The sequence below is a fragment of the Nipponia nippon genome, unplaced genomic scaffold (assembly GCF_047370975.1).
Source record: "Nipponia nippon isolate SJK-2023a ecotype South Korea unplaced genomic scaffold, ASM4737097v1 scaffold_23, whole genome shotgun sequence".
In the NCBI taxonomy this organism is placed as follows: Eukaryota; Metazoa; Chordata; class Aves; order Pelecaniformes; family Threskiornithidae; genus Nipponia; species Nipponia nippon.
The window spans coordinates 3,671,913-3,686,201 of record NW_028262340.1 but is presented as its reverse complement, the minus strand read 5'-3'; the positions used below and the strand labels follow the sequence as shown (position 1 = coordinate 3,686,201).

At 41.5% G+C, this 14,289-nt stretch overlaps 1 protein-coding gene across 4 annotated transcripts in view; it reads right to left on the bottom strand.

Annotated features, from left to right (window-relative positions):
• The window catches only part of LOC148055370 (uncharacterized), a 243,809-nt gene that overhangs the window by 112,167 nt on the left and 117,353 nt on the right, over nt 1-14,289 (bottom strand). For all 4 annotated transcript variants that reach the window (XR_015705479.1, XR_015705478.1, XM_087760909.1 and 1 more), the window contains one exon: nt 11,736-11,893. The gene's annotated coding sequence lies outside the window, so the exon portion shown is untranslated. The remainder of the gene's footprint in view (nt 1-11,735; nt 11,894-14,289) is intronic.

Sequence of the window (14,289 nt, the reverse complement as noted above, 5' to 3'; positions counted from 1 at the left end):
GAAATTACTTTATCTTCATTCAGATAAGCTCTTTGCTATCTAGAACACTGCTGTAATGCCTGAACCTCAACTGGGAGTTCATTAGCAAAATTTCTGCATAACAGGAACATACTTGAAAATATATTTAGACAGGTGTAAAACAGACAGAATTTATCATCTCTATTTTTTCAATAAAAACTTCTCAAACATAAACAGAAAATAAACCATAAGGGAGTAAGATTTATTCTATTTTACTGCAAAATCCTACTTCAAAATTTTCAGGTCTTTTTATGCCCTCATTTCGTGACATTAGTGCATTTCCTAGATAAAAATGATTACAAACTGGATGTCCTAATTAAGGAAGGCGAAAGTCAAGGTTTACAGGGAGAATCTTGAGAGAGGGGCACAGTGGCAGTTACATTTTCTGTGTTCATTGACCACATAAAGAGCTTAGGAAAAAAATCACCAAGACAAGGCTATGCTGGGGCTTTCTCCAGAGATGTGCCTGGGCTGCTAAACCACCTAGAATCTAAAGGAGGCAAGGGATGAGCAGAGCAGAGATGAAGCTGTCCTCATGTCTGTCAGGTATCTCAGTATGTCGGCTCTTTGTACACCCTCAGCTGGAAGGGCATTTTAAGGCCTTCAAGAATTTATACCAATTCAAAAATGGAAGGCATTCCAAACCAAGAACTGTGCTGTATCACACACACACACACAAACAAAAGAAAGAAAATACCAAAGGATGTGACTTAACCTCCACTTCTCAACCCTATAAAGCTCACCATTCTTTCAGTATGCCCCTTCTTATCTTGGTGTTTGACTCATCTTTGATGAAAGAGATTGCTTCATTTTTACATCTTAGAATCACAGAATCGTTTAGGTTGGAAAAGACCTTTAAGATCATCAAGTCCGTTAACCCAGCACTGCCAAGGCCACCACTAACCCGTGTCCCTAAGCACCACATCTCCCCGGCTTTTAAATACCTCCAGGGTGCTTTACTGTTGAGCTTATAGCCCTCACTGGGAATAAATTTCCATTAACTTAGTCTAAAGGTTTTCTGATGCAAGATATTTAAACACTAGGAATCCACCAAAAAAAGGCCATGTTTACAAATTCTACATATTCTCCAGTACACTGAGGACATATTTGTTCTGAATAATTCTTCAGAATTCTCAATGTTTTGCATCTTTTAGCAGGAAGACTAAGCGGAGCGAAACAAATAAATAGGACTTGCTCTCTGGCAAGTCCTACTATTTTTGTAAACCAGACATACCAGCATTCAAACAGACATTTCGGTAACAGAAACACATCCACTGTACGTAACTGTTTATTCTCCTCTTGTGTATGTCCAGCCTCTTCCTAAGCTAATGCATCCCCAGTCCCACCTGCAAGTCTTGGGACTTTGTTTTGCAGGTTGTTGAGGAACTTCTCTATGTGACATTGCTTCCTCCTGTTTCGAGTACTTGTACAGACACGAATCATCAGACCACCTTCCAAAACGCATGGGATTCTGCGGGAACGGGCCGGAGTCTAGAGGACAGTCAGAACGCTACAGTCAGAGAGATGTACCCTTACCTCCTCTGAATGGTGTTCCACACTGTACGAGGCGCACAACGGGGCGGGTTGCAGAGTAAAATGCTATCCAGCACGAGTCATTAATTAAGCCAATTTTCCCTTCAGTGTTAACAAGTACTTTGGAACTCACCGCATGGCCTAACTGAAAACAAAATTTTGTATCTGGGGACATTTTAACAAAGATTAAGCAACTTCAGAAAAAAATATGAGAGCTTCTGCTCAGAACAAGAAAAAAATTGAGTTAGCTACCTTAGAGTACGTGCTTTCTTTTCCCAGCACTCCAGACATGTGTAACAATGCTGAAGTATTCATTACAGGTGTATCTCACGTAATATGCTTGTAGCCGTGCTCCAGATTCCAAATCTGTGCTTGCGGCTTCCCTAGTTCTCAGTTTCCCACATGGCAGAAGAAGGACATATAAGAAAGAGAAGGCCATTCTGACATAAAATCCCTGGAAAACTTACTTAGGAAAATCCATACAACACGAGCGCTGTCCCACTATGCAGGAAATAAAACTCGCATGTGGCCAGAAGCTTACCGCCTGCCCTGCAGGCTGTGCTAAGGTACGCAGCTGCGCTGGAGGACCCAGCTGTCTTCTGTGCACCAGGTGCACGCCTGCAGCTTAACCTGCACAAAAAGGTCTCCTCCCCGTCTGGGCTGACTCTGGCTCCACTCAGCCAACTGAAATGCTCCTAGTAGTCTTTAAAAACACCGCAGGTCTCTGGACTAGCTGTTGTCAACCACCCTGGAACGATACTCAGCCTTCTTGTGGAGGACAAACAGCTGAGCGTGGTCGAGTCCGAATGTGTCAGCAATCACCATGTCTTTGTGTCGCTACAAAACTTGACTAATACGGGGGTGTCTGCAGAACATTCAACTTAGTATTCACCATTTTCTGAAATCACAATTCCCACGTGCCATTATAGTTCAGTAGAGAGATACTACAACTCTTAGCACAGGGTCTCCGACTACCCTACCCTTACTCGGTCTGCAGGAGCTCCTGTACGTGCGGTGTTGCCCCACGGTTCCCCTCAGCAGTACTGAAATAGTTAAGGTCACAACAGAGCGGTGCTATGTAAAGGAGAAATTTCCCCGTCCTTGCCTAAGTGAATGGCTGGGATTAAACTGACAGCCCACCTTAGTGATGGTGGAATAATTGGTTGTTCAGCTCTGTCCTTGTCAGAGCTCTGACAGTTCTGCAGATGTCCTGCTCAGCTCTCCAAAGGTTAGCCTCAGCTGGAGCTGGTGTTCATTAATCATTCCTTCCTGACAGGACTCAGAGCAGCCCACATCTGCCACTCTGTCCCCCTCAATCCCTGTCGCACCCAGCTTGTGTGTAATCACTGCTGGTTTTCTTAAGAGGATACTTGATAAGGGAATATGCATTTAACTACAAGACACATGGCGTTGCCTCCTCTCTTGGCAATTCTTTCAGCAAAGGGCTGGTAATATGAATTTGGTGTCTTTGTCCAAGACAGCGCGGTACAAAAACAGCGAACTGCGGACTGGATGTACAAGAAGTATACAGTATCACAGGCTTTTTACAGTGTCTGCAATGCCCTCGTATAACAACAATTTTCAGTCTAGTATCATACTCACACTGAAGATGGAAGGACGTGGTATCATAACAACCTTGCATGGGTACCTGACAGCTGCAAAGTGCACCTGATTTGGAAGGAGTGGAAAAAAAAGTCATGCAGCTATCTCACTGAGCAGACAGGGAGAGAAAAGCTTCAATGCATTCTTCTGATCCCGTCATTTTTTCCAACCACTGGAGCTCTCTGGACTACAGCAGTTGCTTCACTGTCTGCTTGTGTACACAGTGACTGAAAAATCCTGTCGCCAGCGTTGCTTTAATCCAGGTGAACTGGATCATTTCCAGAAGTTCACACACATGACTGATTTCTTTGGATTATTCTGACTGCTTTTATCAGAACCTGTAAGATTCACCCATGATTAGTAGGCAGTTTAGAAAAACCAGAGAAAGAGAACTACTAAGATAATTCCCAGCAATCTCAAGTATACACAGCACCTAATGCCATATGACCCACGCCAGAAGACCTCCAACGTGGCAGCACGGGACTTCTCTATTTGCACCACAAAGAAACGAAAGCAGTTGTAAAGCACACAGCCTTAACAAATCAATCTCTGAAGTTTGTTAGCCATATACGTATAGGTTTTAAAAAGAATAACACGAAGCTGGATTGTGGTTCTGCATAGCTCACGCCCTCCCAACCTGCAGGAAAACCTAAGTGGGTTCTGAAACAGAAAGCCAAATGGAAAAAAGAACATAGGTAAGGAAGGCAAAGGAATCCCTCTCAGAAAACACAAAGAACATAAATCACAGCTACCCCCCCCCCCGAGGTTCTCTGGGGCTTTTCTTCAGTTTAACTACTCATTAATGCGTGCCCCAGAATAAACTATGCATCCTACAGTTAGACAAAAACACAAATATATTACTTATGAATCTTGATTAAATTAAAATAAGCATCAGCACACAGACTGCCTGTGTATTATAGCTGCCAAGGCTGTGTAAGAAATGAAATTATTACCCACTTCACAACCTTATTAGAAGATTGCCCACTGACTTTTCTTAGGGTGCTGCTGTTCATATGTGAGCATTGCAGGAATCATCATTTCAAATAATTGATTAACTGTCTAGTCCACAAAGTTTAAAAAGGAACAAACAAGGACATTAAGTGATTAGCATTCTTCCTTTTAATTTGCAAATCCTGTCTTCACAGCTAAAAAGCCAACTGCCTCAGGCACCGTCCCAGGCACACAGATCCCAACAAGCTTGACAGTAGAAAGAAGGTGCTACAGCGGCACATAACTGACACGCTGGATTAAAGCAATCAACCCATTGACCATTAATCACAACCCAAGGCTTTACAGTGCACTTACAAAATGGCAGCGGGCCTGTTCCAGAAGGTAGCAGCAGCGATGCTGAATTTCAAACTGTTGAGCCAACCCACTAATGCGATTTGTTCAACATAAGCAGTTATAGCTTCAGTTAACTCAAGTAAATTTTGGATTTCGATGACGAGAGAGAAATTTAAGCAACGGACTGCCTTTCAAGTTCCCAACACTGACTTTGCTAGGGAAACTGAAGTAATCAAACCCAGCCTAAACGACATACTCATAACCAGAGTCCCCATCATGTACAGCTGTGCTCCCAGGGGACATTAGAAACTTTCATTGCTCCGCTGACAATGATGCTTTGTGGTGCTGTCTCCGATGGATACATCAAATTTAACAGCATCAGAAGAGCAGGAGAAGGTATAACCACTTGCAAACCATTCTGAATCTCTGCAGGATTGAGAGCGCTTATCGGTCACAAGACGACGTACGCTCCGTTGCTGGATTGCACATTAACATCGCAAAAAACTATCACCAGTTCTCTCAGCCATGTCAATAGCCCCGTTGCTGGGGCCTGCACAGGGACACATAAAAAAAAGCTTTAGTATAAGGGACTAAAACAGATGAAGAGCAAAACTGAAACAACTGAGGACCAACCCCATTGCTTTATGAATTATTTTCTCATTGCTCTTAGCCCTGTGCATTGCAGTAGTGCCCAGTTAACAACTCACTCAAATGCAAACCAAAAAGTTGGGCAATGCCGCTGGTTTGAGAAAAATTTTGGTACCACAGGAACAGATCCAGTAGAATACGGCTACCACTGCTGTCCATAGACATTAAGCAACAGTCAGACTCAAAATCTTCACTATGCTCTATGGGTATGTATAACTAAAAGACCTCCTCCTAACACAGGATGCACATGCTATCTCTCCGATTTTCCTTGAACCTACTGGGAACGACATAAAATGATTAAATAAGTAAGGCTTATGTTTAAGTCGGGAAGAACTGCATTTCTGTCATGATTTAGCAAGGATCCTACAGGCTACTGAATTACTCGAGGAGCTGCATTAGATTATCTGGTATTCCAGCACAAAATATTGTCATTTATTTGTGTATTCTCAATGGCAACTACAGAAAACAAGGAACACTATTTCTTGTTTTGAAATTTAGCTGTGTCCCTGCCTTTCTGCTTTCCGTACTTACGCTCCCCCACCTCGCTACACACTTCACTTATCAGTAAAATGGACTTGCAACACTGACATATCTGAAGAACACTTTTAGATTCTTAGACTACAGACAAGTAGAAAGATCTGTAAGTTCAATTACTTTTATTATTGTGCTCCCTCTGCTGGTTCTAAAAAAAGTCACTTGGAAAAAAATTATTTGCAGAACTATGGTGATGTCTGTGCTTACCAATACACAAAAGCTGGACACTGAAAATGCCCCAATATCTTGTCTTAAGTTTCTTAAGATTCAGAAGAAGGGACTTCTGGGTTTTCCCAAAGACTGAGCAAGACGATCCTGAGTGCGAGGTGCTACCTGATGCCTAGGAAAACGTTGCAAACAGGTGGGGAAACAACGCTCTCCTGCACAGAAGCAGAAAGCTTGCTCCACGGCGGACAGGGTATTGACAGCCCAGCACGCAGGAGAGACACCCACCTGGCACTTGTGATCGCCGTATAGATGGAGTTGTATGGATAGAGACTCCAGAAGGTGTTAAGTGAAGAAAACAGAAAACAAATATCTGTCTGATATGGCGTCCCTTTAAACCTTAATTGTGTGGTCTGTGGAAAAGCAGCACTATGGAATAGCAGACAGTGGCGCTGTCAGTAATACAGTTACGATGCAAGTAAAATACAAGAGATTATCTCATATGTTCCGTCCCTACATTTTCTCCTTTACCCAGTCCTTCTATCCTCTGAAAACAGGTGTAGGTCTGTAAAAATGAAACAAAACACAGAACTATGATGGTTCTTTAGGTAGTGACAAGAGCTACTTGCCTCCATACGCTGGCAAGACCTGGCATGTTTAGACATACACCATCCTGTCACAAAATAAATAACTCTTGACCAAAGACACACTTCAGTGCAAAATGACATATTAGGATAATCAGAATGAGCGAGCTTGCCATGCTCAAACAAGCTGCCTCCTTGCTGGTAAATCCAATTAAAGTTTTTAAGTCCATTTAGAGAAAAGCAGGCAACAGGAGTATAACGAACTTAGCCCTTTTATGTGGGGTTGTGGGGGTTTTTTCCCCTCTAGTAAAAATGCCGGTTTCATAATGCCCTCCCCTTTCCTCCGCTTTCCCTTAGCGACAGACAGGCATCAGTCTCATGCAGAGCTGTCCTTTACTTATTTTGGTGATCATACAGACTACCCTCAAACATCCCAAAGCATCAGCTGAGGGAATTCCAGTCATACCTGCTCAAGCAAACCGCAATGCAGGGACCCATTTTCTCAAAATACACAGAGATTGTAGAGCAACAAGCATCACACGCGTTTCTTGTTGGAACGTATCTATATTCAGTAGGTTTAATATTATATTGGATTGTCCCTACAGTTCCTCCATGGGGAAATTCAAAACTGAACTGGACAAGGCCCTTCAGCAGCCTGATCTCCGCTGGACCAGCTCACCTTCAGAGGTCCCTCCCCACCTATGTTATTGTGGGATTTTACATCTTGTTGAAAGTTCAGCCTGGGTGGAGATACTGAGGTGGTGAATTTTCAGCACACTTTTACTGATCCCAGAATAATGGCGCTTTTTTTTTTTTTTTTTTTTTTTAATTGCAATTCATTATTGATATGGTGACCAAAAGCTGAGAGGATTGGGCATTGTTTACCAACATGTATTGCTAAAAACTGCAGATCTGCTTCTTGTGTTGAATGGCAGAAATTTTTTCTTCACAGGCAAGTCCTCTGTTTTGCAAATTTCATGGAAGACAATATGGGTTTTATAGCTTGTAACAGGAAAACTGGTTACTGATTTTCTATGAAAATAAACCTGATCTGACATTCAAAGAGGGGTTAGGCATAATCCAAATTACAATTTTTTGGATGGCTATCTAACATCTTGTCTATGCAAAAATGTCATACGTTAAATGGCTTGGAAACCATGACAACACTAGCTGTCTAGAGCTCACACAAGCTCAATCAAGCCATAATCAAGGGTTTTCTTACATGATTGTCCATTATCTCCTTCTCAGTCAGAGATGTACATTATAGGAGTAAAAAGATCAGAGTGGAATCACCAGCATTAATTACATGCTAGACTAGATCAGTCTTCCTTAAGGAGCTGTCAAAAAGAATTTGGAGTACCTCTAGGACATTCAGAGGAGCCCCGTACTGATTCTGCACAGGCTGTAAACCAAAATAAAAACTATTAGCGCAAGACAGCGTTCCTGAAAATATATTAAGTTCTTCATCTTTGATGAAAGAGAAAGTCTATTCAACTCTGTGAACACAGACGCACTCCATAATGATTACTATGTCCTTCTAATGATGAGAAGGTACCTAAAAATATAGCACAAGTGGTATGTGTTTACCACGAAGAACAAGGTTTTAGACTAGATCATTCCTGTGTATATTTATTAGACCAAAGGCTTGTCAATAGCAGCACGGTCATTTGAAGCCTGTGTTGAAGAGAAGGAAAGCTTTTTTTTCTTTGTAAGTTTGTTTGAAAAGGCACAACCTTCTTCAGCCTTATTCTTTAGGTAAACTTCCTGAAGCAATTCTGGAAGCTCTGACCAAGTTAAGAAAGAAAGATGTCCACAAATACCTTTTTTCTATGTCCAAAGAGAAAAAGAATTTTTTAATTTTTTTTTTAAATCAACAACTCAAGTATAGACTTGATTAGTAACTTGGAATCCTTAAACGCTCTGAAGTTCAGCAATGCAACGACACAGCTTTCGAGGTAGAAACTGCGAAAGATGTTGTCAGTAAAGAAGATAAGAGCATAACAAATCATGAACCAGTTACATGCCTTTCTTCGCAGAAGTTACAAATACCTAATCCCTCTGTCGTGTCTTATTCACAAAGGTATCCTGCCACAGAAAAACAAACAAAAAGGGGTAGAGCTCCTCAGAACCAGAGCAGAACCTCATTAACTAAAATACACAGAGAGAGCACAGAGTATTCAGACGGAAACAATAGTAAGTTTGGTGAATACGCTGCGGACCGTGAGGAGACCAGATATGGCAAGGAAGACCCAAGGAGACAAATGCATTCATGCAGAGAAGAACATCTAAGAAATATATTCCGCAAGTGCCGAAACTGTAAAGAGCTGTTTGACACACAGACCTCCAGCTGCTTGGTAGTTAATATGAATGTACAACCAGGCTCAAACAACGCGAGTGAAAAAAGAAAAGCAAAGCAAAAAAAAAAAAAAGAGCAAACCGTACCACGTGCCTTACACAGCCAATAAAAGCTACGCAAGGGCAAGTAAATAAATATGAACAACAAACAAATGTGAAGAGATTGTGAACTACTCATGGATTTTTCATGAGATGAAAAAGAAATTTGTCAGACAAATTATTTGCTCTGAATTATTCACTCAGTTGTAATTATGGCCATTGGCAGGCAGAGAAACCAATAAATTAGACTGATGATTTCTGAGCTTCTCAGCAAATCCTTTATCAGAAGACCATGATCTCGAGGAAAAAAAAAGAGGAAAAAAAAAAAAAAAAAGCCTTTTTGCTGAACTTGCGAGGCCATCTGTTGTTCCGTTCAGGCCACAGCCGCCGCTCCGGACAGTGACCCTGCGTCCAGATTTTGTTCTTGTTGAAATTATAGCCTTGGGTACCGCATCCCCCGGCAGCCTCCTTTCTTTGCAGTCTATGTTCTGCTCTCCCAAGGAAGCAAATATTTCAACAGGGGGTTGCTTTCTGCCTGTATTATACTGCAAGGAGGTAAATATTGTATTATTAAAGAGACACTGCAGTTTTCTCCTCTGTTTTAGTTCCCTAACCCTTTCAGTTGTCCCACTCTCTGGGTATGTCTGTACCAGGGGGCATGCAAGGGACGCAAGGCCACATTTTATCTCTTGAAGTAAAACATGGAGGACAACATGCCTGTAGATGACAATGTACCTCTGTAGAGGTCAAACACGAGCCCTCACCACGTCCTCCAAGAAACCAGGAATCAGAAATCCGAGACCAGAGGCTTGGCAGCACACGAGCCTTGCATTTGACTGTGTCTACATTCTGGCATTTTTCCACATGAATGGCCATGCTGGAGAGCATTTAAATTAAAACTTTTACTGCTGGATTATCTATAAATTGCTCCACAGAAAGAGCATATTCTGGCACAAGGATTTCTGTACCACGATTACCATACACTGTCCCCGACAGGCACAAGCTTTCCCCTCTGTATGCACATCGCCACCAAGCTTCTGCCCTCTAAACCAGTCACGGTGCTCAAGTAAAATGCATTTTTTTAACTTCTGCTGTACTGACTGTAAAAAACTGGGAGATATGAACAAAAATTCCAGTTTTACATCTAATGTTACTGACTCACTGCGATAACAAATGAGTTACAATACCTTCTCACCTCGGATATTTTACCTATTAAATGGAATAAAACCAAAGTGAAAATAAAATAAAAAAAATAATATACACTTTTTACTGGGAACATTCTGTTTTACATATGATATCCTAGAAACTTTGCTGAAGGCATCAGAAACACGTGGAAGTTTTATTTTCAACTTTACAAAACACTAAGCATTTTATAACAAGAATTTACTTACAAAAACCAAATAATTCAGTGTAATGACTGTTCAGAGCGATTCACTCTGTCTATACTAAAAGCCTTAAACCTCTAGCAAATTCCAAGCAGCACTCGAACCTGCTTTTCTTCAGGACACGTGAAAGTCCTCACTCAGTTAAAATTCGGGCTGCAGAGGGTGCGTGCTGCCACTCCAGAAATACTGCGTTAGCATTCAAGACAAAAGCCCTCCTACTCTGCAACAAGGTAGACACACACACAAAAAATCCTAGGCTCTCACATTGGAGCAGAAATGTTTCCAATCTTTTTCTGTTCATATGAAAAGCAGTCTTGCAATCAAATTTCATAAAAACAAGTGATTATACCAGTTCCTTCCCCATCCTTTGCATCCAGAGATTAAATTACTCAAATTTACAATCCTGCTTCCAGAGGTTTTTCCAGTTTTGACTATTCTTTTCAGTCCTCGCACTTCTAACTTTTCACGTACTGAAAACTTTTTCCTCATCTACCTATTCAAAACATAACCAAAAAATTAAAAGGTTGTCCACTTCTAAAATTTCCTCTCCGTGGGTAGACTGACGAGGTGCGGCATTTGGGAATGAACAGAAGCTAAGTTTTCCCTCACATTCATTTAAATCCCTCGAGGGTGGCCAGAACAGGGAGACTTCTACCCTCAGATTTCACAAAGCGGCGGCCGAAGGCACTGTGTGCTCTCTTACATCTGTGTCATGCCAGAGATAAGATATTGCACAGCACAGTATAAACAATAACACAGAGCAACAAATAGAAAGAAGCAGAGATTTTATATAAAGTTAGAAAAGAAAATATAAAGTCTTCTGAACTACTTGCAATTCGTGATTAGGGAAAAAAATCGTGTATAATAGCTGTGAAAAAAAAAAAAATTCCTCGTTTCTCAGCCAGAACAGTGGTGATCAGTTGGGTTCAGCACAGCATTGTGCGTATCAACTAGGAAAATAGATAGTTACCACTAGAAAACCGCCTGCCATGAGTATTGACTTAATGCGCCAAAAATTAGATTATGTGGATGCAGACTTAACACACTACTTCATAGAGAAGTCAAGCTTCAGAATTGTTTAGTATGAAGGGATACCTGCAGAGTATTTTTAAGAGAGAAAGAGTAGGCACAGACATGGACAGTGCTGCTTTTCTGATAGCGGTAAGTGGACTGCAGCTAGGCCTCTCCGAAGAAATTCATTCAGAAGTGCAGAGTTGAGAGGAGAAAAAAAAAAAAAAAAATCTGGAAATCTGAAAGAATTTTTTTTAATACTAAAAAAAAAAAAAAAAAAAAAAATCGCTAAATAGATGTGTTTCTGCTCACTGGGAATATATTGGTAATAACAGCCACTTTTTTCTCCCTTTTTAAATAGGAAATTGAATTTTTGTCTTGTTAGATGATTATCTAAGAGAATTGTTACCATGAAAATCTCTTACAAAAAACAAACTAAAATAAACCAATAAAATGGTCACCTTGGGTGAAAAAACCCTGACTGACAGCGTGAGGGTGTTCTAATCACTAATTGGGTACATTTCAAAGCATTATACAGATAAAGCATTACATAAATGTGCAGAGTTGTATTTCTCACCCTGATCTGCTTGCGAAAACGCCCCAAAGAAACTTCTCATTGTCTACTTCAGGCTGACACTCAGGCAGTTCATTGTGCGCCTTGTCAATCGTTGAATGGGACTGTCAGGGCTTCAGACTGACAGCAATCATCCCAAGTCAGAGGCTGCATTCATAAACCTGAGGAAAAAAAAGCAATTTCAGGCAGCATGTGGTTTCTCTGAGAATGGCATGCCACGGTGCAGAACTGCATCACAGGATTTTTCTCGGTCCTGGCAAGGAGTCTGAGGGCATTTACAGAGCGCAACAGGACGGAATACAAGCAGGAGGCCTGATGGCACGGTGACATAAGGAAGCTCGCTATGGTTTAAATAAATAATCCAACAGCATGATCGAAAACACCAGGTTTGGAAATATAAGGTGATATTAGAATAGAACCTATAAATCTACTAATCTAAGGCTCATATATATTTACACTACGCACAGTTAAGCTGATTCACCTCCGTAAGAGGCTGCAGTGCGCAGTTATCCCATCAGCACGGGGGTCACCCTGGGGGACACCCTCAGTTACTGCCTTCCCACAGCTGGGAAGTGCAAACCTCAACATGCCAGGATGCCCAAGCTCTCTGACCGCACATCATTTTAAATGGGCTACTAAAAATTGATTTAAGACCCCTCAACTTGTTCACCATAGGCTTGGGGGGGGGGGGAAGAAAAAAAAAAACCACAGAAAAAAATAAACATTTGGGGTTTAGCTCCTGACTGAGGAGATGAATCTATTATTACCTACTGGTGAGATGCCAGAATGGTTTATTGGCACCAAGACGATCACTGCAAACCACACGTACTTGACACTCACTGCATGCAAATGCAGGGGACGGGACGGCGGCGTGCTGTAACACTCCCTGGCCAGCGGTTCTGGAAAACGAAACTTCTCTTCGAGCAACTGATTTTGTGCTTGATGCTCTTAATAATAATGGGTGAAAAAGTTCAACTGAAAGCAATTTAAAAGCTTTCCTGTTTTGTGACAGTTTTACTCTATTCTATTCCATAACATTTTAGCCATGGACAAAATTATCAATATTTACAGAAGAACTGTTGTAAGCAGCGTAGCCTTTATTGAGTCAGAGGTGAGACTACGGTATCCAATAATTCTAAATTCTTTCAGCAGATGTTCTGGACCCAACTGCCAAACACCAAAGGCTGTCTGTGAAAACCGCAAACTTGACTGTTTTGTAAATCTCTACTACAGGAGTGCAGCTTGCAAAACCCACAGATTTAAAACTCAACATGAAACCTCCCAGAGCTTCAAAAATCTCTCACGTGTCTGATTTTATCTACTGCATCTAACAGCTATGCAGCATAACAACAGACGACGAGTCCTTCCTTCCCCTCCAAGAAAACAGAAGAAAAAAAAAAAATTTAAAAAATTAAGTGACAAAAATTCAAAGGCTAGAAAAGAAATAATTTTGTGGACTCTGAAAACAAGTTGGGATATAGTTATACGCTTGAGCTCAAATATCATCAGAAATCATAGTTCATTAGTTCATAATTCAAAACGGTTACTTTAATAAACTGCTTTCCTTTTAATGCCTTGTTCAAATTTGTCAGCAGTTTAATCTTTTGCTATTACGCGGACATGTCGTCACTAGATCCAATTAGCCTGCACAGCGTGTCCACAGACTGTACGCACCGTGAACCGTACACGCGAGCGGAGCACACGTTGGCCGCTGAGCGCTGACCATGCTGTCACAAATTTCAATTCACATCACAATTTCGTGCTGATTAGGCCACAGAATACATTACTTTCCTACAGAATATCACAACTGCATAACAACTTTTTGGACACGGTTACAAAGGCAGCAGAGCAGGTATTCTCAGGGCACAGGCAGCAGACCACAGAGGGGCTGCAGGAGTGCTGCTGCTGCACGTCTTTCCCCTAACACAGGGCATTGTAGGTTTTATGTTTGTTTTTAATTATTTATCAAATAAAAAAAATTCACCTCGGTGCTAGAGAGCTCAGTTTTCCAAAGAGAAAGCTTAAGACAAGCAATGGGTCCCTAACAAAAGCAAAGTGAAGCAAAATACAGAGAAAAGATGCATTAGGTCCCCAGTAAACTCTATTCAAGCAGGCCAACAAATTAAGAAAGATCAGTGGATTCATAAACGGGATCGCTATAACCTTCAGTGATGCATCCCATTCAGTTTAAGTGAAATTACCTTCGCTTCTGGGATAACTGATTGCATCCCATACCTCACCCAAACAAGCATCCCCTCTTCTTGTAACACATATTCCTACCAGCTCCCTCCTACCAACTGGTGTCACGTCTGCCAGAAAGCTCCCTGACGTCATTAGCATCTTTAGACAAATCCTTCCCATGGGAGGCCTAGCTTTGGTTAAAATCTTGGGTGCACGGATGACAAGCTTGCTGTAAGATCGGCAAAGACAATCCCCAAAACATTCCTGCCAGCCTCATGCGCTCCCCTGCCTTCCCAGCACCCTCTTGTTCATGTGAGCTGTTGAAACGGCCATAGCCGGCAGTAATTGCTGTTGACATTGTTCGGAGCCTTGCCTC